This window comes from Ambystoma mexicanum, chromosome 11, assembly GCF_040938575.1.
Source record: "Ambystoma mexicanum isolate Mex_15411 chromosome 11, UKY_AmexF1_1, whole genome shotgun sequence".
NCBI lineage: Eukaryota > Metazoa > Chordata > Amphibia > Caudata > Ambystomatidae > Ambystoma > Ambystoma mexicanum.
Window position 1 is genome coordinate 210,881,067 of NC_090934.1, and position 26,260 is coordinate 210,907,326.

Consider the following 26,260-nt stretch of genomic DNA (forward strand, 5'->3'; position numbering starts at 1 on the left):
TGAAGGCGACAGTTGAATTGATACAAATGAAAACACCATTCAAGAACTCAAACACCCGGAAGATAGATGTATTAGCGAAGCAGCAGGCCGTAGCGACACACAACATGGAGCTCCAAGCCAAGGACTTGGAGAACCACTTGCGAAGGTCCAACATCAGTGTGAAGGGGCTTGCCAGAAAGTGTGAGCGATGCCGACCTCAGGGAAACAATGCAGCACATGTTCAAAGATTTGCTGCACATGGCTGGGGGAGAAATTCTCATAGATAGAATACACTGCGTGGGTCCGCAGCGAGAAGTACCCAGGGCAAGTCCAAGAGAAGTGGTGATGGCTTTACAGCAATACGACCAAAACGAATTGATCCTCCAAGCGGTGAGGAAAGCAACCCTGATAAAGGTGAACAGCGCCATCATAGAACTTGTCCAGGACCTAGCCAAATCCATACTAACAATGAGAAGGCAAATGGGTCCAGCGACCAAAGCCCTTACCAAAGCTCAGATAAGATCCAGGTGGACATTCCCCTTTGGAATGGTCTTGAAGTGGGAAGGGCGCCAACACCACATCACCACGTTGGATGAGGGACCCAAGTTCCTGAATATTGAAGAAGAAAGGGATGCAGGGGGAGGAAATAATAGGAGGCCAGAACATGAAGGCCACCAAGAGAAGCCATGGGAGTGGAGGAAAGTTGAGAGGTCAAAGACAAGACGCAAACAATTGCGGGGCCTAGGTGGGCAGCAACCGAAGCCCCAGGCTGAATAGACTGTCCACTTAACAGCAGCGGTGGGTTAAGACCCAATGGGGTTACTAGGGGAATGTCAGCCTAAGGGTTGGCTCCGGGAGACGGGTGGGTGACGGATCTTGGAAACAGGGGAGAGCAGAGGAATTGCTGTCCCTGCACAGTTATTCTCCGTGATGGGAACGAGATCCGGCAACCTAGGACGACGTTAAGGCCTGGGGAAGCTGAGCCGAGTCCAGCCGGAGGGGGCGATGTTACACCCTGGGGAAGTTTAGCCGAGTCCAGCCGGAGGGGGCGAGAGGCAAGGTAGGGTGGGGCGGGGGGCTTAAATTGAGGGGGATTGCTTCCACATGGTTACTCTCAGGGCATAACGAGGTATGGGTAGCAGGAAAAGGGATCCAAATACTAAAGCTCAATGTTAGAGGACTAAACACACCGACTAAAGAGACGGAAACTGGAGAACCACCTCCAGGATACCAAGGCCGACATTGTGACGCTCTGTGACGCTCCAGGAGACCCATATCAGTAAGCAGTAAGCAAGACCCACACAGAATGAAGTTGAGAGGGTACACTCAGGTTCTGCAGGCCAACGACAAGAGCAAAGCTTGAGGGGTCCTCATAGCATTTAGACACCTACCTGACGTCGAAATAATAGGCACAAAAGCCAACAAGGAAGGTAGATTCTTCTTCGTCCAGCTACAATGGGGGGGGCTTTCACAATCACCACAGTGTACGCCCCCAACTCAGGGCAGGACAGATACTTGCAGGGGGTTTTGGAGATGCTAAACCAGTTACCAACGGGCAGCTAATACTGACAGGGGATTTTAACTTGGCGTGGCGTCCATCCACGGACAGAAGCATGGACAGGACACCCACATCTAAAGGCCCATCTAGTAAACTACAGGCTAGCATAACAGAATGGCATTAGCAGATACATGGCATGAACTAAAAGGGGACTCTCGGGGGTATACTTACTACTCACATGTGCACCGATCATTCTCAAGAATTGATTACATATGGGTTTCGATGACACTGCTTGGTCAAGTACAGATCATAGAAAGGGAACCCATAGCCATGCCCGACCACATTCCCCTGCAGGAATCCAATGGAAGAAAGGGGGGGGCGGGTCTGTGGAAGTGGCGGTTCCCCTGCTATCTGCTGAGAGATGAAGTCATTTACGATGAGATGCACAAGTCCATCCGCAACTTCTTTGGGGGAAAATAAGACCCTGGACGTGCAGGAACATGTAGTATGGGACACCTTTAAAGCAACCATGCGGGGGATGCTCATAGCAAAGCAGGCATCTCGAGCCAAACAGGAGAAGGCCCTCCAGGTAGATCTAGAACAGTGCTTAAAAGGGGTAATGGAGACCGATACAGGGGTAATGATCAGGTGGGAGTATAGGCATATCAAAGGGCAAATCAATATCTTTTTAGCTAAACAAGCAGTAACAATAGTTCCTATTCTTGAGGCAGAAATATTACCTCCAGGCAAACAAGACAGGCCGCCTCTTAGCCAGGTAGGTTAAGCAGAAGGCGGTGGCAGGTACAATACGCCACATTCAGATGGTGGAGGGACAGGAAACCACACGTACAGAAGAGATCCTGCTGGCGTTCACAGAGTTCTATACGAGCCTCTACTCTACAGAGGCACCAGAGAGTGACCTTCAAAAGGCCTTTTTAAAATCTTGCTGGCTAAAAAGATTAGAACAGAGCCAGCGTGACGCTTTAGAAGGGACGATTACCTAAGACGAGGTGCACGCAGCGATCCAATCGATACAACCAAATAAAGCCCCAGGCCCGGACGGGTACCCCGCCACATTCTATAAAGCATTCTATACCACATTAGTCCCGTTAATGACATCCCTGTTCAACTCCTTTAATACAGGCCACATATCCCAGTCCATGGAGGAGGCCAAGGCAATCATCGTCCCTAAGCCAAACACGAAACAAACCCTCTGTAGATCCTACCGCCCTAATAAACCTCAATGCCAAAATATTTACAAAAATTCTAAGATCTAGAATGGATAACATAACAGGTTTCTCGCCTGCCTTGGAGCTTATCCCTCCGGTGAGAGACAGTCGACCCACACGTGAGACAGGCACCCAAGGCCGGGGGGGCAGCACTCTCCTGGAGCTCTGGCCAGGACCCCCCTTTGAGCTTCTCCCACCACATTAGAGCCTTTCCCTACGGGACTAACCCACAAACACTTTGGAACTCAAGGCCAGCAATTGTGAGTGCATTTACCCCAACATGGAGGAAAGGGACCTGCTAAAGGTCTTGGACTTGACCCTTGGCTGTGGTTCCTAGGTAGGGACAGTTGGAATATAGTTCATCCATTCATGCGCATCATTTATTAGATGACAAGGCATTTGGCTACCTTATGAGAGTCATAGTTACTCTCGCCTTTACCTGCGCTTCATTGAATTTCTTCACTTTGACATTCAGAGCACTGGGCAGACATCACATTGCGTCAACACCCACCTTGGGCCTTCGCAATTCTTCATTTTAAATAAACAGCCGGATTCTCCTGGTCCACACCATTTCTAAGTCAGCTGCTAGGCATCAGCCTAGGCAGAACGTCAGGCCCGAATCCTGGGAGGGGAACGGAGAGAGGCGACCACTGCAGCTGTGGCGATCCACAAGCAGGGCATGGCACGCAACCAGAGTCGGGGTGGGGGGGTGGGGGGGGAATGAGACACCTCTTCCCAGCTGCGGCGCACGGCCTGCCCCGCTACCCAGCCCGACCGACCCAGCCCTCCAAGCCAATCCTTGTCCCGAAGTTACAGATCTGACTTGCCAAATTCCCTTACCTACATTGTTCCAACATGCCAAAGGCTGTTCACCATGGAGACCTGCTGCGGATATGGGTACGGCCCAGCACAAGATTTACACCATCTCCCCCGGATTTTCAAGGACCAGCGAGAGCCCACCGCACGCCGCCAGAACCGCAATGCTTTCCAAGGCTTTGGCCCCCCTCTCAGGGTGAACCCATTCTAGGGTTCCCTGCCCTTCACAAATAAAAGAGAACCCTCCTTAGCGGATTCCGACTTCCATATATCAAACAACACCTTTACTGGGGTCTGATGAGCATCGGCATCGGGCACCTTAACTCGGCATTCGGTTCATCCTGCAGCGCCAGTTCTGCTTAACAAAGTTGCCCACTGGGCACTTGCATTCAATGCCTGGCTCAACGCCAGCGAGACGGGCTTCGTACACATTAGGTTGAAATCATTTTTTGAGCTCTATTCATTCCCTTTACCAGATAAAACAGTGGTTTCCGTGTGCCAGCTATCCTGAGGGGAAACTCCCCCGTCTGCCTGGGGAAGCGCCCTTCAAGAGAAGTCAGGGTTCCCTCGGCTCCCGGCTGCCCCCATTCAGGGCTTCCCTGCTGACCAGGGTGCACGCACCAATGCCCACCCACTGGCCGGTCAGAAAGTGGAGTGCATGGCCCTGGCCAGTGCAGCGGCCTGCTTGGTGACGAGAGGGGGCCGCACAGGGCTTCCTTTCTGGTGCATGGTTGGGGACATCGCCAGCAGTTTAGCCCAACCCTGCCAGGTGTCCCCATCCATCTGCTGGGTTGCGGTCCCCCAAATGGTGGAAGGGAATCCCCGCTCGCCGGCGCCTGGTTGCCCACGCACCCCGGACCTCTCTGTGAGAGGTGCCCCAGGCTGTGTGAGTGCATGTCTGGGATGCAACCGAGGTCGGGCCAACGCTCTCCCTCCGGCTGCTCCCCTGTTCATGTTCCTTCATGCCCCCACTCACAAGCAGATACCCCAAGCATGTCCCAATTCACACTCAAATGCCCCATTTCTCCTTCCAAACACATTTTCAAGATTCAAATGCCACCTCCCTCCTTACCCACATGCCACCATCCCTCCCTACGAACCCACAGACACCAGCATCCGTCCCTCCATACCTACACCAAGAAGCTCCACCTCTCAGAGCCACACCCATATGCTTCACCCTCTACCTCCAGACTCGCACTCATATGGCACCACCCACCCTCTCTCTATACCCACACCCGATTATCCCATCCCTTCAATATACACATGCTCCCACCTCTCCCATAGACCAACATCCTTCAATCTAGACATACATACCCCATCCCTCTATTCAAACCCAGATGCCCCCCTTCCTTCCCAACAGAGTGCTCCAGCCCTCACTCAGACCCAAATGCTCCATCATTCCCTGACATGCCCCCATCATATGCTGTCCCGTCATTCCAGATCAACAATGCCCCCTTCCGATCCAGACTCCACCAAGATAACCAATCCCTTCAAGACCCATACAATGATGCCTCAACCCCCCCCTCACAGCAAGAAGCCCCATCCCTCCCCTGACCAATGAGCACCCATCCCTCCCTCTAGACCCACACCAATGTGTCCTATGCCGCCCGTCACACCCACAACAATGTCCTCATCCCTCACGACCCACACCCATATGCCCCATCCCTCCATCCAGATACACACCATGTCCCTATACCTCCCTCCAGACCTGCACCACTGTGTCCCTATCCCACCCTCCAGACCCGCACCACTACGCCCCTTCCCTCCCTCCAGACTCGCACCAGTGTCCCTATCCCTCCCTCCAGACCCACGGCACTGTGTCCCCATCGTTCCCTCCAAACCCACACCACTTTATGCCAACCCTCACCACTGTACGCCACCCTCCCTCCAGACCCACACCACGGTGTCCCTATCCGACCCTCCACCTACACCAGTGTCCCTATCCCACCCTCCAGACCTACACCAGTGTCCCTATCCCACCCTCCAGACCCACACCACCGTGTCCCTACCCCTCCCTCCAGACATGCACCACCGTGTCCCTATGCCTCTCTCCAGACCTGCACCACTGTCTCCCTATGCCTCCCTCCAGACACGCACCAGTGTCCCTATCCCTCCCTCCAGACACGCACCACTGTGTCCCTATCCCTCACTCCAGACCCACACCAGTGTCCCTATGCCTCCCTCCCCACACCACTGTGTCCCTCTCCCTCCTTACACCACTGTGTCCATATCCCTCCCCCAGACCCACACCACTGTGTCCCTATCCCTCCCGACACACAACACTGTGTCCCTATGCCTCCCTCCAGACATGCACCATTGTGTCCCTATCCCTCCCTCCAGACCGACACCAGTGTCCCCATGCCTCTCTCCAGACCCACACCACTGTGTCCCTATCCCTCCCTCCAGACACGCACCACTGTGTCCCTATCCCTCGCTCCAGACCCACACCAGTGTCCCTATGCCTCCCTCCCCACACCAATGTGCCCCTATCCCTCCTTACACCACTGTGTCCCTATCCCTCCTTACACCACTGTGTCCCTATCCCTCCTTACACCACTGTGTCCCTATCCCTCCTTACACCACTGTGTCCCTATCCCTCCTTACACCACTGTGTCCCTATCCCTCCAGACCCACACCACTGTGTCCCTATCTCTCCCTCCAGACTCGCACCACTGTGTCCCCCAACCCTCCCTCTAGACCCACACCACCATGTCCCTATCCCTCCCTTCAGACCCACCCCTAGATCCGCACTACTGCGGCCCAACCGTCCCTGTTCCCAGACCCGCACCACTGTGCCCCAACCCTCCCTGACCCCAGAACTGCACCACTGTGCCCCAAGCCTTCCCGGTACCCAGACCCGCACCACTGTGCCTCAAGCCTCCCTCCAGACCCACACCATTGTACCCCAACCGTCCCTCCAGACCCACACCACTGTTCCCTATCCCTCCCTCCAGACCCACACCACTTTCCCTATCTCCTTCCAGACCCACACCACTGTCTCCAACCCTCCCTCCAGACCCACACCAGTGTCCCCAACCATCCTTCCAGACCCACACCATGTCCCTATCCCTCCCTCCAGACCCACCAATGTGCCCCAAACTTGTCCCTAGACCTGCACTTCTGCGCCCCAACCCTCCCTGTCCCCAGAACCGCACCACTGTGCCCAAAGCCTCCCTGTCCCCAGATCTGCACCACTGTGCCCCAACCATCCCACTCTCCAGACCCGCACCACTGCGCCCCAACCCTCCCTGTCCCCAGGCCCACACCACTGTGTCCCTACCCGCATCACTGTGTACCTATCCTTCCCTCCAGACACAAACCACTGTGACCCTATCCCTCGCTCCAGACCCACACCACTGTGCCCCTATGCCTCTCTCCAGACCCACACCACTGTGCCCCTATGCCTCTCTCCAGACAAGCACCACTGTGTCCCATCCCTCCCATCAAGCCCAAATCAATGTGCCCCCACCATCTCCCTCCAGTGCCACACCAATATGCCATCCCAACCCACACCTAGATAACCCATGCCACCGTCCAGTCCCACTATGCCCCATCCCTCCCATCAAACCCACACAAATGTGCCCCCACTCCATCCCTCCAGAGCCACACCAATATGCCATCCTACCCTCCCAAACCACACCTAGATGACCCATGCCACTCTCCAGACCCACTGTGCCCATCCCTCTCCCAGACCCACACCAATGTACCCCAAACCTCCCCCCAATCCCACACCACTGTCCCTATCCCTCCGCCCAGACCCACACCACTATGTTACTATCCCTCCCTCCAGACCCACACCAATGTGCCCCATCCCGCCAGACTCACACCAATGTCCCCCTCTCCATCCAGACCCCACCAAGATGCCCCATCCATCCCTCTAGACCAATACCACAATGCTTCATCCTCCCTCCACATAGCAAGATGCCCCATCCCCTTGCAACAGATGCCCATGTGCCGATCCTGAATCACACGCAGATAGCCCCAGCCAACCCCCTCTAAAACCACCCATCCTAGTATGCCCCATCCCCCAGACCCACACCAATGTGCCACATCCCCTCCTTCCAGACCCACACCAATAAGACCCATGTCCCCATCCCTCCCATCAAACCCACACCAATGTGGTCCCGCCCCCTCCCTCCAGAGCCACACCAAGATGCCCCAAAACACCTAGATGACCCATGCCACCCTCCAGACCCACTGTGTCCCATCTCTCCCTCCAGAAACACACCCATGTGCCCCATCCCTCCCAAAAACACACTGATGTGCCCCCACCACCTCCCTCCAGAGCCACACCAAGATGCCCTATCCCACAATCCCAACCCACACCTAGATGTCCCATGGCCACCCTCCAGACGTGCCCCATCTCTCCCTCAGGAAACACACCCATGTGCCACATCCCTCCCCCCAGACCCACACCAATGTGCCTCACCCCTCCCATCAAACCCACACCAATGTGCTCCACCCCATATCAAACCACACCAATGTGCCCCTATGCATTGCAGAACCCACCCAGATGCCACCATCCCTCCATCCATACAGCAAGATGCCCCATCCCGCCCTCCAGACCCACACCTAGATGAACCATCCCCCCCAGTCCCACAATGTGCCCCCATCACCTCCCTCCAAAGCCACACCAAGATGCCCCGTCCCACCCCACACCTAGGTGACCCATGCCACCCTCCAGACCCACTGTGCCCCATCTCTTCCTCTGGAAACACACCCATGTGCCCGATCCCTCCCCTAGACCCACACCAATGTGGTCCCCCTCCCTCCAGAGTCACACCAAGATGCCCCATCCCACCCTCCCAACCCACACCTAGATGACCCATGCCACCCTCCAGATCCACTGTGCCCTATCTCTCTGTTAGGGAGAATTCTCTGTTAAGACTAAATTTCCCAAACCTAGTGAGTCCCCCAGCAGCTTTGCTGGATTTTTGGGGTTTCTTTTTTTCTCCTGCTAAGAGTGAGACTCTTTCTCCCACTCTTAGGCATGATTTGAGAATGTCCTTTGACTTTGTCACGTGTTTTATAGGGCTTCAGGTGTTTTTGGTAAGTGTGTTACACAGCACCTTCAGTGCAGTAACACAGGGGTGTCATAGTGATCCCCAAACATAGACTCCATACCCTGGGACTGACTACTGTCTCCCAGGGCATGTAAAGTCACCATTGACTTTACTAGTCTTAAATTGTGAACAGAACCAGTACAAACCATCATACTGTGGAAGTACTGGTAGGGGTAATTAGATTGCCCCTGGGTCTGTTTTTCGAGGGGGCACTGTGCAGTCCCCCCTTGTCGAGTTTCTGGCTGGTGGCAGTGTTTACCACGCGAAATATTCCACTGGAATATTTCCTATGGAATTTTCCTATTCATTTTAAACGCACCACTTTTTTTTTGGTGCAATGTTAGATACCGCTGGGTTATTTATTTTATATTTACTCCCCGGTTGGGTCTTTTTGCCAGGACTTGGTTTTAAAATGGCGTTTGTGTTTGCTTCTGTAACTCCAACCCAAGTCGAGTCCTTTGTTACACTTTTGGCGGGATTCTGCACAGAAGCATTCCAAAGTGGTGCCACTCTGTCTGGGTCCACAGGATGTGTGGGAGGGGGGGGAATAGGCACCCTGGACTGAGTTGCCTCGGCAACTCAAGTTGCACTCTTGTGTGATTGACTCAGTGGTGAGCCGCCCGGCTCACCACTTAGCATGTTTGAGTGACAGCTAAGACTGGTGAATGGGGGTTTTCTGCATAAAAGCAGGGCTTTGGGGACTGGAACTTCAGAAGTCGCCACAGGACCTAAAGAATCCAAAGAGGGAGAAGCTGAGCGGACCTGCAACGACGACACCACTTCCCGACGACAGAGAAGATCTTCTTCTAGGAGAGTCTTCTTCCCTTGAGCTGGTGGGGTTAACCAGTTCGCCCTCTTTTCGCCTTCCTGGATCGTCTCATGGTCGAATCGCCCGTGCCAAGCACCCTGGCGGCCAGATAGCCACGCTTCACCACTACCGCGAATAAAAGGGTAGTACCTTTTAACCGGGAAACTTTGCGGCTGGTTTCTTCCCTGGCAGGGCAACGGCCTCCAGCTTTCCTCCACGTCGAGATCTTCTCTTCCCCTGGACGAAGCACCGACTTTCACCCGCTGCCAGGAACAACTGCCCCCGCTGGAGCTTTCTCACCATTTCAGGTACTGTGTCCTGCCTGGTCTCCCTTGCAACAGACTGTTCAAGGTGTCCCGTAAATCCTTGACTCTCTATCCTGGGGTGACCTGGGACCTGTTAACTAACTTTTCTGAACTGATCCAACTCCTTTTTGAACTATCTGCAAAGACTTTTAAAGTGTACTTCAACTGTGTGATCTTGGGCACATTCCGCCTTGCTCTCTCCAAGAGTGGGCCTGGCCTATGAGCTTTTTTCTCTACAGTAGACCCTGCCTTTCTTGACCTGCTGTGGTTCTTTTTAAAGTGTTGGTATTGTGTGCTTTACTATTTCTGCCTTTTCTCTCCCTTTTTAAATAATTATTGGAGTGCCATCTTGGTTAAGCGCTCACCTCTGTGTTGATAATAAGTGGTGTTCTTTTCCTAAGACTTGTCGAATAATTAATCAGGGAGGTGTATATATTTCTAGTGACTATGTTTGAACTTGCTTAACATATTAGTGCCAGTGTATTTTTACAAGTGTGTTTTTAAATAAATAATTATATACTTTTATACCAAAGCTCTGGTCAGTGTTTGCTTGTACTACTGTATTTTTGTACCTAATGTATATACTGCCTAACTCTTCTTGAGAGAAGTCTGACTGCTCAGCCACAGCTACCAGGTAAATCTGGGTGGTACAGACTGGTACCAATTGGATTTACTGCCAACACCTGTAGTCTTAAACTTTTTGCAGTGGTCCCCAAGGGAACTGCACAGGTTTCTGCCTAACACCCTTCCTCTAGAAACACACCCATGTGCCCCATCCCTCCCCTAGACCCACACCAATGTAGTCCCACCTCCTCCCTCCAGAGCCACTCCAAGGTGCCCCATCCCACCCTCCCAACCCACACCTAGATGACCCATGCCACCCCCCAGACCCACTGTGTCCCATCTCTCCCTCCGGAAACACACCCATGTGCCACACACCCCCCCTAAACCCATACCAATGTGCCCCATCCCTCCCATCAAACCCACACCAATGTGGTCCTACCGCCTCCCTCCAGAGCCACACCAAGATGCCCCAACCCACCCTCCCAACCCACACCTAGATGACCCATGCCACCCTCCAGACCCACTGTGCCCCACCTCTCCCTCCGCAAACACGCCCATGTGCCCCATCCCGCCCCCTAAACCCACACAAATGTGCCCCACCCCCTCCCTCCAGAGCCACACCAAGATGCCCCATCCCACTCTCCCAACCCTCACCTAGATGACCCATGCCACATCCAGACCCACTGTGCCCCACATCTCCCTTCTGAAAGCCCTCCATGTGCCCCATCCCTCCCCCTAGACCCACACGAATGTGCCCCATCCCTCCCTTCAAACCCACACGAATGTGCCCCCACCAACTCCCTCCAGAGCCACACCAATATGCCCCATCCTACCCTCCCAACCCAAACCTAGATGACCCATGACACCCTCCAGACACACTGAGCCCAATCTCTCCCTCCAGACCCACACCCATGTCCCCCATCCCTCCCCAGACCCACACCAATGTACCCCAAACCCATACTACTGTCCCTATCCCTCCACTCAGACCCACACCATGTTTCTATCCCTCCCTCCAGCCCTACACCAATGTGCCCCTTGCGCCAGACCCACACCAATGTTCCGCTTCCTGCCAGACTCACACCAGCGTGCCCTTATCCATCGATTAAGACCCCACCAAGATGCCCCATCCCTCTCTCTATACCAATACCATAATGCCCCATCCTCCCTACACATAGCAAGATGCCCCTTCCCCTTGCAACAGATGCCCATGTGCCGATACTGAATCACATGCAGATAGCCCCAGCCAACCCCCTCTAAAACCACCCATCGTAGTATGCCCCAGACCCAGACCAGTGTGCCCCATCCTCTCCTTCCAGACCCACACCAATATGCGGCCATCCCTCCCCAGACCAATGTCCCCATCCCTCCCATCAAACCCAAACCAATGTGCCCAGCCCCCACATCAAACCCACACCAATGTGCCACAAGACCAACACCAATGTGCCCCTATGCATTGCAGACCCCAAGATGCCACCATCCCTCCATTCACACAGCAAGATGCCCCCATCCTGCCCTCCAGACCTGCACCTAGATGAACCACCCCCCCAGTCCCACAATGTGCCCCCATCCAAAGCCACACCAAGATGCCCCGTCCAACCCACACCTAGATGACCCATGCCACCCTCCAGACCAACTGTGCCCCATCTCTCCCTTGGAAACATACCCATGTGCCCCATCCCTCCCATCAAACCCACACCAATGTGCCCCCACCCCCTCCCTCCACAGCCACACCAAGATGCCCCATCCCACACCTAGATCAGCTATGCCACCCTCCAGATCCACTGTGCCCCATCTCTCCCTCTGGAAACACACCCATGTGCCTCGTCCCTACCGCCAGACCCTCACCAATGTGCTCCATCCCTCCATCAAACCCATACCAATGGGCTCCCTCCCCTTACTCCAGAGCCACACCAAGATGCCCCATGCCACCATCCCAACCCACACCTAGATGACCCATGCCACCCTCCAGACCCACTATGCCCCATCTCTCCCTCTGGAAACACACCCATGTGCCCCATCCCTACCCCCAGACCCACACCAATGTGCTCCATCCTTCCCATCAAACCCATACCAATGTGCCCCCACCCCCTGCCTCCAGAGCCACACCTAGATGCCCTATGCCACCCTCCCAACCCACTCCTGGATGACCCATGCCACCCTCAAGACCCACTGAGCCCCATCTCTCCCTCCGGAAACACACCTATGTGCCACATCCCTCCCCCTAAACTGACACCAATGTGCCACATCCTTCCCATCAAACCCACATGAATGTGCCCCCACCACCTCCCTCCAGAGCCACACCAAGATGCCCCATCCTACCCTCCCAACCCACACCTAGATGGCCCATACCACCCTCCAGACCCACACCCATGTCCCCCATCCCTCCCCAGACCCACACTAATGTACCCCAACCCTCCATGCAAACCCATACCACTGTCCCTATCCCCCCAGATCCACACCACTATGTTCCTATCCTTCACTCCAGACACACACCAATGTGCCCCCTTCCTCCAGAACCACACCAATGTGCCCCATCCCACCAGACCTACACCAGCGTGCCCTATCCAACTATTCAGGCCCCACCAAGATGCCCCATCCCTCCCTCTAGTCTAGACCAATACCATAATGCCCCATCCTCCCTCCATAGCAAGATGCCCCTTCCCCTTGCAACAGATGCTCAGCCGCAGTCGACCCCTCTAAAACCACCCATCCTAAACACACCCTCGTGAAAGATTAAATTACTCTATTAGCCCCCTTTGATCAGTTAAACACCACCATCCACTGTCCCCTTGTTCCTTTTCTTAGCCCTCCATACCTTTCATGATGAATAGCTGAACGTGATTTTTAAAATACATGTAATTTCCCGCTTCCCTATGGAAATCTGGTGGTTTGCAGGAACGTTCACGTATCTCGGAAGAAAATGCTAATTGTATTTGCAGCCAGCCAAGAGCACACGGATTGCAGCTGCTGCTGCAGCCTGAGCCTTGCCCAGACAAGACGAAGTCCGACGCTCCAGGATCTCGTAGAAACGTTCCCGGTTTTCAAAATAAATTGCCCACTACAAGCCAAAGGCATTCAGTGCACTTGCACCGGCAGCCTTCTGGCTTCCCAATCCGGACCGCTGCATCCCGAGCAAGAAAGTGCCCCGGAACCGCTTCATTGCTCCGACGGAAATCACAGGATGACATCACAGACCACGTGATGGAGAGTGGGCGGGCCGTTGCTATGGTCCTTTTCTCGGATGGGAACTAGTCGCTACCCTCCCAAAATTGATTCTCTTCGGGAGTCCCGAACAGGTGGGTGGGTGTTAGCCTCTTGCCTCAGCACTAGGATTTTTGTTTTGCGATTGAGCTACTATGCATCCCCAAATCCCTAGCGCTGCGGTCTTCTACCAGCCTAACGCGCGTCTGGCCCCAGCATTATCGATCTTTCAGAAACTGCCCTGACTCTTTCTTCCCAGCATATTAGATGCGTAGATTCGTCACTGGTCGTGACTCCCAGAACGTGTTTATAACGATCACAGGAGTGGAGGCAGTGTGGACGTTTCCTTGTCTCTATTTGTTTAACAAGAAGATAAATGGTAGATCCGAGGTGGTTCCTGGAGGTGTGTTCAGGAATCAACTTAATTTCAGTGTTGCTAACTCCTCAGTAAGGAAAGTAGCCATTGGCTGTCTTAAAAGTAGCTGGAAGTGGTTAAAATACGTTATCCCCTAATTTGCATAATTGGGCAAGTGCATTATGGGTGATTGCTGAGGGTACGTTGTTATTTTGCTTCAAAATGGCTCTTCCTTCTTTTTGTGACAGACTTTTTGAATAGTACGCAATTGCGAGTTTTTGATGAAATGTGATGCAAGTTGTGCAGTTTAGAGAATATTCAGAAACAATGGTCAAAACTACTAGTGGCGCGGCTAGCGAGAAATCTAGCTACTTTTTTCGATTGGTTTGGAAACCCATAGAAAAAAGCGTAAGTCTCCAAACCAATTGAAGAAAGTAGCTAGATTGCTCGCTAGCCGCTTTTTCAGTAGAAAGTCGCTAGGGGGCATGATTTCTCACTAAATATAGCGAGTAAGTAGCCAAGTTGGCAACGCTGCATCATTGAGCTGACCGGGGTGAAGACCCCCTCGACCCCCCCAATGTTAGCATGAGGGCGGGGCTTCTGTGTCCATTAACAGTTCAAAGAATCAGGAACATGGTACTGGATGCATTTTGTTTCCATGATCAAGCACTGCCCGTTTCCCAGAGTCACAGCCCCCCTAAGACACACAGGCTGCGTCCCTGGCTCTGCAGCCAGTGCCATAATGAACACACAACACGTCTCTTTTGACATCAGCAGCATAGCCTTTATTATGCATGCTGGTGAAATTCCAACTGAAAGACCACCAGTCGCCTTGCAAATCTGTCACAGTTAAAGCGAGCAACACAATAAAGCACCCTTTGAAAATGTATTCATACCCATAACGTCTAATAGCTTGATATGCTAAAAAGTAAAGTTTGCTTTGATGTCCTTAGTTGAATGTTCTTAAAACCATACATAACAACACGCTGGAGATTTGTGACGAATCTGCAATCCTAAGTGAGTTTATGATGCAACTTATTTTATTGTGTTTCTTAAAGCGCTGAAAATAAAGTGGGTCAATAGATATTTTGCCTTTTGCATCTTCTAGTTTTCCATTCAGGATGTGGAAAATAAAGGTACACTGATATTATTTTGGCCCAACTTATTTAAAAACTTTCCAACTCCCGTGCCCCAGGCCCAGATGGCATTACAAATGCGATGCTCAAAACGAACCCAGAAATGTGGGCAGAGTTTTGTAAAATTCTTTTTGGCAAAGTCGCAGCAGAAGCAAATACACCTACTTCTTGGAAGAAGGCCATCGTTGTGCCTATATTTAAGAAAGGCAACAGATTAAATCCAACAGACTATCGTCCAATTGCCTTACTAGATGTTATAGGCAAAATATATGCGACCCAACACCAGCATAAACTAAAGGAATGGCTAGCTCTAACAAATCATCTAGATCAGGGGTGCACAACTGATTTTGACAGAGGGCCGGAAGTACCTTACATGAGGGCTATAGTGGGCCGAAAAGTAAAAGTGTGCGAGGCGGTAGGCGGGACATGTCAGGAGGCTTTTTCAACCCCCAATTTGTATTAAACACATGGAAAAAGAATATGTTTTTGAGAGGTAACAATTTTTATTGCATTTCAAACTTACATTTTGTACTACACATTTTCCATTATTATCATTTATTTCGATTTAGTTATTGTATATCGTCTGTTTAACCTCTTAAGTGCCATTGAGGTTCCCCCCCCCCCAGTGCCAATGGCTTTTTTTTTAAATCGCGGTATTCACCGCCCAAACCCGCCAACATTTCCCCCCTCATTAACCCCTTAAGTGCCACCGACGAGCCGGCTCGTCGGTGGCAACCTGGAGCGGTTTTTACCGACGAGCCGGCTCGTCGCTGGCATTTAAAGGGTTAATTAAATTATATATATTTTATTGACCCTTGATTGGACATTCCGTTATTTTGGACTGCTATAGTTTGCTGTTTGGGTTGCCCAAGAGGAGTATGGCCTTCGTTGAGTCAGGTTTCCTCCAAAAAGCAAAGGATGTACATCTCCTAACTGTGCCTGTTTTAGCTTTATTATTTTTTTTTTTAATACAACATTTTTTATTGTTTTTTCACATAAAGAAAACAGACGTCTCGCGCAGCAAGATAAAAGTTATGTCCCTACCCCACCCACCAACAAATGCATTCCACGTACCCATTACAATAGAGCTTCTTAGCACTGTCAGTTGTCTTTGTTATGCCAGTAGTGTATGATTTTACAATTTCTGTTCATGTCCTTGGGTGCCATTCCACTTCCGGACGGGGGCCACCTTTCAGTGTGCGTCTTCCCACTTTTGCCAAATTTTTGGGCCTTTCTCAGGACATCCCCTGGCCGTGTAGACTCTCTTTTCCATTGCGACACAAATGTTCACGTCCGTGGTCCATTGTTCATAGTTTGGTGCCGTTTCAGAGCCCCAGAGTTGCGCTATGTTTCTCTTGATTAACGCAGTGGTCGTGAATAATAGCACTTTTTCGTAGCGTGACAGTTCGACCTCATCATCTATCCCCAGTAGTAACAGTTTTGCATTTCTATGGATCGTTCTACCCAGTACTCTTGAGAGATCATCGCAGCACTGCTGCCAGTAATGTCGGATTATGGTACAGTCCCATAGTATGTGCCCTCGTCTCGTTTGCATCTCAAACAGGTTGAAGAGGAGATCTTACCCCATTTGAATAGTGCCACCCTCGGGTAATATATTCTATGCAGTACTTTAAGTTGGATCAATCTTAGTCTGGAGGAGATTGCTGTTTCTCTGGGGAACATCAAGGCAGTTATCCATTCCTCTGGGAGTATGTCACCTACGTCCCCCTCCCATTTGGCTTTCAGGCTCGCTAGTTCTCCGGTGGCAAAGGATGTTATGGCACTATACATGGTAGATGTGACTTTGTTTTTAATCATGTCCGGGAATAGGTTACGTTCTAAAGGGGTGTACTCAGGCATGTCGATCATCTCAGGGAGATGGGTCTGTAGTGCGTGTTTGAGTTGTGTGTAGCGATATTACTCTTTTATCGTCAGATCGGGGGTGGTGATTAGGTCCGCAAATGGTATTATTTCGTTACCTTTTATTATGTCGCCAATTTTAGTGATGCCCGCTTGGGTCCAAGAGTGCCATTTTGGAAGTTTATTCACTTCCGGGAGTAGTTTGTTATCCCACAACGGTTGAGCTGGGGTCAGCTTATTGTCCCAGCCTAAGTATTTTTGGATGTTTGTCCATGTTAGGGATATGTGTGACAGCATGGATGGGGTAGTAGCTCGGTCTTTTTTTCGGTAGAGGTACCTAAGTATGGGTCGTACATTTCGGTTAGGATCTGGTTCTCTGTTGTGTGGTAATGTCATGTCCGCGTGGAGTCTGTCGTTCACTATTGCCATCTGACTAGCCCAGTAATAGGTTTGCAATCGGGGCAGTCCGATTCCGCCTTCCCATACAGATCTTTGTAGTGTGGTTAATGCTAAGCGAGGGTGACCTCCATTCCATAGCAGTTTTCTGAGCGTCTGGTCTATTTTACGGAATTCGTTGGGCGCTATAGATAGTGGCGCGTTTTGAAGTATATAAAGGAAGCGGGGGAGCGCCAGCATCTTGAAGAGTGCGGCTCTGCCTAGTAGTGTTAGTGGTAGGGACATCCAGTGCCGGACGTCTTCTTTAAATCTCGTCATTATTGGGTACAGGTTATTGGGTACATAGTCTGTCAGGTTGTTCGTGATTTGGATGCCTAGGTATCTGAATTTCTCCTTTTCCACATAGTATGGGCACTCATCTGGCACCGCGTTGTCTATTTGTTTCAGTGGGAATAGTATGGATTTAGTCCAGTTGACGCGAAGGCCGCTGAATGCACCGTATTTTATTAATAATCGCGTCACTATGGGGCAGGATTTGCGTGGGTCTTTCAGATATACTAACAAGTCGTCTGCGTATAAGGATACCCTGTCCTCCCAGTCGTCTGCCCATCTGAAGCCGCTCCATGTTTGTGTAGATCTTAATAGAATTGCTAGGGGCTCAATTGCTATTGCAAAGATTAGGGAGGACAGGGGACAACCCTGTCTCATGCCCTTGCCTAGGTGGAAGGGATTGGAGACGTGTCCATTTACCTTTGTGGCTGCTTCGGGGCGGTTGTAAAGTAGTTTGACCCAGCTCATGAAGTGCGGTCCTATGCCCATACGTTGCATAATGGTCCATATTGCCTCCCAGTAGACTGAGTCGAATGCCTTCTCGAAGTCTATGGCGAGTAAAGCCAGAGGGTCCTGTATTTCAGATAGCTTCTCCAGTGCTGTGTGCAGCCTATATATGTTTTGTCTAGTGGATCTCTGTGGCATGAATCCACACTGGTCGGGATGTATAAGTGTGTGTATGACTTGTTGGAGGCGGTTGGCTAGTACCTTTGCCAATATTTTGGCCTCGCAGTTTATGAGAGAAATGGGCCTGTAGGAGCTGCATTTGTCGGGTGGCTTATCTGCTTTGGGCAGGACTATAATTGTGGCTTTCCTTAAGTCAGGGGGGAGACAGCCATGTGAGTGTGAGTGTTGTAGTAAGCGAAGTAAGTGTGGGGAAATTACATCTGCTCCTATTTTTTTCCATGTTTCAATGGGGAAGCCGTTCGGGCCCGGGGTCTTGCCCGATTGGAGTTCTGACATGGCTTGGGTTAATTCCTCTTCAGTGATTACCTGTTCTAGTAGAGTAGACTGCTCTGTGTTTAGGGTGGGGAGGGTAATTTCCTCTAGGATGTTCATTACGGGTGGTGAGGTTGGTGCTTTGTATAGCTCAGTGTAGTATTTTGCAAAAGCCTCTGCTATGTCTACGTCTGTCACTAATGGTTCTGATTCTCCTGTTGTTAGTTGCCTGACCTGGCTGAAGCCCAGGTCTCTACATTCCAGCCATGCCAGCATTTTCCCGGCTTTATCCCCTGTTTCGTATATCTTTGCACGCATTGCAGTGTGCGCCTGCTTTGCATTGTCTAGGGCTATGTGTTGGAGTTGCGCCTGCGCCAGTTGTAGTGCGCGGTGCGTTTCCGAGTTGTCATGGGTTAGGTGATCGGTTTCTGCTTTTTGCACTTTCGCTTCGGCATGGCGTATTGCTTCTGCTTGTTTCTTTTTATGGGCTGTGGTCCAGGCTATTATTTCCCCTCTGAGTACTGTCTTGAATGCCTCCCATAGTGTTACCGGGTTATCCACTGAGTTGGTATTCCTCTCAAAATATTCTTCAGTGGTCTTTTGGATATGTTCAACTAGCTCTGGGAAGCCTAGGTAGTAGCTGTTCAATCGCCAGCTGGGTGGTGGGATCGACCTGTTGGTATTAAGTGTTATTACAAGTGGGGAATGATCTGATATACCTCTGGGGAGAAATTGTGCCTCAAGTACTTTGTGCATGTTATTCAGTGGCAGTAGGAGATAGTCCAGCCTAGACAGCGAGGCATGTGCGCCAGAATGGTATGAATATTCCCTTGTGTCAGGGTGCAGCGTTCTCCATACATCTTGCAGTCCCAGTGCGCTAGTGAATGTGGCAAGTTTTGTACGTGTGTTCGGATTTCTGGATCTTCTATGTGTTCTATCAAGGTCCACGTCCATTACCTCATTAAAGTCTCCCCCAATCAATGTAAGGTCTGCAAGATTATTCATAATTAGAGGCGTAATGTTGTTAGGGGGGTCAGTAGGTTAGGAGGTGCATACACCACCATCATGGTCACCAAGCGTTCTCCAATTGTACCTGTCGTGAGTACAAACCTCCCTCCCGTGTCTTGCGTAATGGATGCGGGCACAAAGGGGAGTCTTTTATGTATTAGGATCAGTACCCCTCATGACCCCATGGTAAAACCGGCGTGGAATGCTAGTCTGTAGTTGGTGCGTCTAAAGAATGAGCAGTTGGTACCGGCTAGATGTGTCTCCATCAGGAATACCACATCCGGGGAATGTCTATTCAGTGTTTGCAGTACAAGGCGTCTTTTGATACAATTGCCGAGCCCATTTACATTCCAAGTCATCACTCGGACTGTCATGTTTCTGTTCACGTTAGTGATTCCTGCCATTTGACACGTGTGTGGATGACAACAGTATGCGTCGGGCCCTCAATAGCATTGTGGTGTTTCATGCTATGGTAATATCTGCCAAGGTTAAGGGTAGGCTGGTTTTCTGTCAGGACATGTGTTTCCATCTGTGTTGTGTGGTCTGCTGGCAAGATCGGAGTGACAATTGGTGTGCTAGGGATGGTGTGCTTTTTGACATTGTAGATGGTGTGGTGTCTTGGAACATAACTAACATGGAACAAATCCCCGCCCCCCCTCCCTATACTCCTCCCCAACATGAAGTATCTGTCGCCCTAACTCTACTGGCGTCAAATAACTATACCGCCAGATTAACTTAATGTGAACTGTTTACACCTTTCTCTCGACTTACTGTTCTTAGGCAAGTCTGGTGTTACGAGTCTCAAGTCTTGAGCTGAGGGCGTGGCTTTGGCCGATGCAGTGAGTGCTCCCGTGCCTCACGGGCCGCGTGCCTTATTTACATCAGTGTGGTATGATAGTTCGTTAAATGGGCCGCGATGGAGTAGTATTTCTTGTTGGTGCCACTGTTTCAGCCCATTTCCTCTTGTTGTGGTGGTTCCTGCATCGGAGGTTGTGGAGCTGGGCGCCTTCTGTCTAGTGGCTCACGTCGGTTTCTGTTTCTGGTTCTGTTGTTTGCAAGTTTCCAGTCCCCTTCAATGTGTTTCTCTGCCCAGTTCCACGCTTCTTTTGGGTCTGTGAAGTGTACTGTTGTCCCGCCGTGGTAGATCTTGAGCTGGGCCGGAAAGAGCAGGCCGTATTTTACGTGTAGGGACTGGAGTTGTCTTTTGAGCTGATCAAAAGATTGCCTGGCTCTCTGGACCTTCCTTGTGTAGTCAGGGAAGAATGTTACCTTGGATCCATTGAAGGTCAGTGTGCCTTTGGCTCGCGCCGTCTGGAGTAACGCATCTCTATCTCTATAGTTCAGCAGTTTTGCAACTATGGTGCTGGAGGTGCGCCGGGTATCGGTCTTCCAGTGGGCACACGGTGCGCTCGTTCGATTGAAAAGAACTTCGAGAATGTCTGGGGTTCAAACATGTCAGTTATCCATTGTTCAAGGAACAGTTCCATGGAAGGGCCTTCCGTTTTCTCCGGTACGCCCAGGATGCGAACGTTATTTCGTCTTGATCGGCCTTCACTGTCCTCTGCTTTCTCCTCCAGTGTTTTCAGATGTGCCACTACCCCGGCCATCCTTTGTTCCATGGTGCGCAGCCCGTCTTCAGTCCCAGAAGAGATAACAAGGAGTGCTTCCAGGCACGAAATGGTCAGAGGGCAGCCTGGTAGCACCATGGAACTGATGATATAAGCGCTGCCAAGGTCGAGGGAGCCCGTACAGTGAACTACAGAGGGGATGGAGCCCAGTTGCCACAAGATCACACAAACCGACCCTCAGGGGGCTACACAGCTTAAGAGGGACTTTCTGGGATGGATCAACAGAGCGCCTCATTCATGACATGACTGTGGGGATCCTAAGGCGCCCTGATCACCACTCGCCTGAAGTAAGCGAGAAGGAGTTGCACTGAATAGTGACACAGAGGGCGAAAGCAGCTCTTCTCCCCCGGCACTGGCAAAAAGTCCAAACAAACGGCGAAATCCAAAAGCTCTGGGTCGGGAGATATTAAGACCCTGATGCAATCCGCAGAGACTCAGAAACGCAGCCAACTGCAAGCATTGGCCCAAAACCACCCTCCTCCTTCGGGGGACTTAAGGGAGTCCGATGACGCGCCAATTCGTAAATCAGACTTGCTAGCAATGCTGCAGGAGCTGAAGAAGAACATTAAAGATAGTGCTGGGGGGCGCTGTTGAGCAGCCAGCAGGATGGCTGCTTAGCTCTAATGCTCTGTGGCCCGTTAGCTGTAAATCCGCCTCAATCAGCGGTTCTACGAACATACTGGAGCCGAGACCCCTGAGCATTCCGCTGCCCACCGCCTCTTCCTCATCCTGCCCTGTTTTGGGGCGAAATCGGAGCTTTGGGCTGCTTCGCCGCCGGCTGAGGCCTCCTGGGCCGCGTGATTCCTCCGTAGCCCATCCCCCCTGCGCCCTCCGAAGGATCACTTTACGGCGGCGGCCGGCTGCCTGGCTTCTGCATCTGCCGGCGTGGTGCACGGCCGCCTGAGGCACTGAGATTCCCTCCTCTCCGCCCTCCCACCCTGGACTTCACCGTTGTGCGCTGCTGAGTGGTGCTGCTCTCCGCGCCCCAGCTCAACCCGTGGGGGTGCGCCTGGGCTCGAGGCCTGTCGGCGCGGCTTCTCTCGCCGGCCCGCTCCTGCTTGTGGGCGGCGGTGACGGCGTTGGCCCCCTGACGGGCGGACTCACTCCGGAATATAGCGGGGGCTGCTGGAGCGGCCCCCCGCACTGACAACACCCTGTCATTCCTGCCTTGCGGCTCCGCCGCCGACTTTGCTGGTCCCGTGGGACGGCCGAGACTGGCGGCTGTGCCGGAGCCTCCTTGTGATCGGGCTCCTGCTATTGATTGGGGCCCCGCTCCTGCCCACATCTTCAGCTACAGGTTGGAGGCCTGCTCCCACCCGGATCGTCATCCACACTTCATCCCGCAATATCCCAGGGTGAGGAGGTCGGGGGTGCGGGTCGCTGCGCACTGAGCCCATTTGTGACTGTCTCATCCTTGGGCTGCGCCTGTCCCACTCCACGAGGGACAGTGGCCCCCACGCACACCAGGCTCCCCCGCAACCATTCACCTTGCGCTGATGCCACCCTGGGCGTTCCACCATTCTCCTCTCCCCAGTCTGCGCACCTACTCTCTACGCCCTGGGTGCACCAGGCGCCCCTGACTGTGCTGCCCTCCATTACTGGCTCCCGCTGCCTAGGCCCTCCTGGCTCAGAGGCGGGCGCCTCATGATACTGTCCCTCCCAGCCCATACTGCCGCTGGACACCTCGCTTGCCCCTCAGAGTGGGCCCACCGCCCTTGAACACGCCTGTTGGGAGTGCTCCTTGCTCCTGCCTCCTAGGCAGTTGCCGACCCATCGCTGATTGTGGGCCTAGTCCCTCCATAAACCCCCTGGGTCCCATTGCTGTCTTTCTACAATACATTCTCTGCTGCTCTCAGAGTGCCCCCAAAGATGTCCGGCAAAGCACGTGGGGCCAACAAGGGTGGAGCAATGGACAAGTTTGCCAAATCGCTTGCTAAGCAAGACCAGGCTGGGGCTGCCCTCCTTCAAGACGACCCGGATGCATCCTCATGTTCTCCTCAGCCGGACCTTATGACCCTCATGGAGTCTATGGACAAAAACTTTGCGTCATTTCATGAAAAATTAGATGACATAAATGCCAATGTAGCCTCACTACGCACCAAATTAGATCAGCATGGCACTAGGCTGGTGGAGGCCGAAACCAGAATTGGGGCCACTGAGGATGAGGTACACGTGCTCCAGAATACGGTCTCTGACTTGGTGCGAGATATGAAGCAGGTCAAGGAGAAGTGCGATGACTTAGAGTCCAGATCCCACAGGAATAATATCCGCATTGTGGGGGTTCCTGAGGCAGCCCTCAAAGGCAAAATGGAACTTGCAGTCGAGACCCTTCTGAGAGACCTCCTGGGTGATCCTCAATTTTCCCCTTTCTTTACTATTGAGCGCGCCCATCGTTCACTGGCCCCACGCCCCAAGCCGGGTGACTTCCCCAGACCAATTATTGCCAAGGTTTTCAGCTTCAGAGATAGAGACCACATTCTACGGCTAGCCCGTGAAAAAGGGGAACTGAGACTTGAGTCCCAGATTATCCGTATCTTTCCTGACTTCTCGGTCAACGTTCAAATGGAGCACAGAATATTCAATGGTGTGAAAAAAATGCTTAGAGAGAGGAAGGTGGAATATGCCATGTTGTTCCCTGCAAGGCTGAAGCTCACCCACCGTAATAAACTACTTCTTCACAGTCCCAGAGGAGGCGGTGAAATTTATTTAGTCCCATATTCCTGTCCCAGGCCCTGAGGGTGACCCTGTGGATGAGGGTTGAGCCGGCCTGCCATGCACCCGTTACTCTAATCATCGTGGTACTATTACCGCACCTGTCATTTGCATTCTCCTTGTAATCTCATGTATTCTTTCCCTTGTGTATTCACTCATTGTCGTAACTCATTGTGAAGTTTCATGAAGCGCAATATGGGTCACAGCTGTATGGTTTACGGTATATTGCACCTATACTGGGATCCTCTATTCCTATACCCCCTGCTTACCGTACCCTACCATGTTGTCTCCTCTAAAACTTAACTTAGTCACAGCTGTACGTTATTTGGTGTATTCCACCGTTCAATTATTTTAATCGGGCACACAGCAGCATCTAGCCCCGCTGCAGTTGCAACGCCGAGTTTGGCTTGTTTTGTTCATTGGTTGCTCCCCTGTTTGGTGTGGGGGCTGGTCCAGCCCCGTTGGGCTTGGCACAAAAGCCATGAGACTTTGGGTGGGTTTTTGGGCACTGCTGTGTTGGGGGAGGCAGTGAGGGAGGGGGGAGGTGTTGTTGGGGAATGTTTTAACAAAAATGGTGAGACAGTGGTATCTTTTGGTATGACACATCTGGTCACTGCACTAGTGGCCGGCACTTGTGCGACGAACTATGACACACATTACTCGGATCCCCCCTAAATTGCTACTGAATGGCCATTAGGCTAATGTCTTGGAATATCAGAGGGCTCAGCAACTTCACGAAGGCACGCAGGGTCACGGCTTACGTGCAGAGGCACGGGGTCAAAATACTTCTCTTACAAGAAACTCACGCCCTTGCACATTTATCGTCCTCTCTTGCCCCGGCATAGGGCCCCAACAAATACTACACTATGTTCTCCTCACAATCCAGAGGGGTCCTCACCTTGATTCACAAGTCCTTGGAGTTCTCCCTTCGCACCAGCCATATAGATGTCCAGGGTAGATATGTGATCCTTCCTTGTTTCCTTGCTAATACAGAATGCCTCCTGGTCAACACATATGCCCCATGCATTGCTGCACCCGATTTTTTCGACCACATCCTTCACATCCTCCTAGGCTATGTTGGGGTTCCCATCATCTGGGGGGGGACATGAATCTCATCCTGGACTCCGACTTGGACAGATCCGGTGTTGCACCTAGAACACTGTCCAGAGCCGCGAGCCGCCTCCATGCACACATGCTCACTGCCGGTCTGGTAGATGCCTGGAGAGTACTCCACCCAATGTCGAAAGAGTTTACATTTTATTCCTCCGTCCACGACGGTCATTCCAGAATTGATCTTTTCCTTCTCTCCGCGGGGCTCATGGGCAAAACACTTACCACACAGATTCTGCCGCGCACATTATCCGATCACTCCCCGATCACGTTGGACATTGCCTTGCATCCGGCCCTCCCCCAGCACTCTAACTGGCGGTTTAAGTCAGACGCACTGCACGATATTGTCTTCAAGGCTGACATCTTTGCAGATATCACCTCGTTTTTAACAAACGCCACGACACAAAGGATGGGGTGAGATGGGAGGCCTTTAAGGTTTTCATCAGGGGCATGTGTATCTCCAGGAAGGCTGGGGTCCTGAAAGACATTAGAGACTCTCTGCGCCGTTCTGAGTCCAGACTTGGGGAGCTAGAGCGCGAGTATGCGACCACCCCTCTCTGCCCAAACTGGCACAGATTAGAACTGAACTGGACACGTTCGAGTCCTTCGCCCACAGTGAGATAAGATACCTTGCCCGGCCCATTGCGGCCCGAAAATATGGTGAAGGAGAGAGGCCAGGCCTTGCCCTCGCCCGCCTCGCCCGGGCCGAGGGAGGTAGAGCTCGGATTGATAGTATCATTGACAATGAGTGCGACATTGGTCTGACCGGCCCATTCTTGAGACCTTCGCAGATTTCTATGCTACCCTTTATGCCCAGCAACCAGAGCACAGCCCGCAGGATCTTGACGACCTCCTGGACCGCATCCCAATGTCCCTTATATCTCTAGCCACCAAAGAACAATTAGAAGCTCCCTTCACCCTTGACGAGATCACCGCTGTCATTTCGGCCCTCCCTAAGGGTAAAGCCCCCGGTCCAGACGGCCTGACCGCCGAGTTCTATCAGGAACATGTTGCCCTCCTTGCTCCACGCCTTCACGAGTTTTGGGAGGAGTCGATGCGTCTTACTACCCCCCCCCCGGTCCCTGCGTGAGGCTGTCATTACTGTGCTCCCCAAACTGGGTAAGCCTCTGGATGAGTGTGGCTCTTATAGACCTCTATCCCTCATCAACACTGATACCAAAATCTTCACCAAAATCATAGCAAATAGATTCCTCCCCATCATGAAATATCTGATTCACCCAGACCAGAGCGGTTTTGTCCCTGCCCGTTCCACTGCCTTAAACATTCGGCGACTATTTAACGTCATCTCTAGAATTGACCCCC

General features: G+C 52.1%; 1 protein-coding gene across 4 annotated transcripts in view; it reads left to right on the forward strand.

Moving 5' to 3' along the window:
• The first annotated feature begins 13,442 nt into the window (after window positions 1-13,442).
• Window positions 13,443-26,260, forward strand: part of PIGV (phosphatidylinositol glycan anchor biosynthesis class V) — a 449,007-nt gene continuing 436,189 nt past the window's right edge. For 2 of the 4 annotated variants that reach the window (XM_069622867.1, XM_069622866.1), the window contains exon 1: window positions 13,443-13,558. The gene's annotated coding sequence lies outside the window, so the exon portion shown is untranslated. The remainder of the gene's footprint in view (window positions 13,559-26,260) is intronic. The other 2 variants (XM_069622868.1, XM_069622870.1) reach the window with 1 other exon arrangement.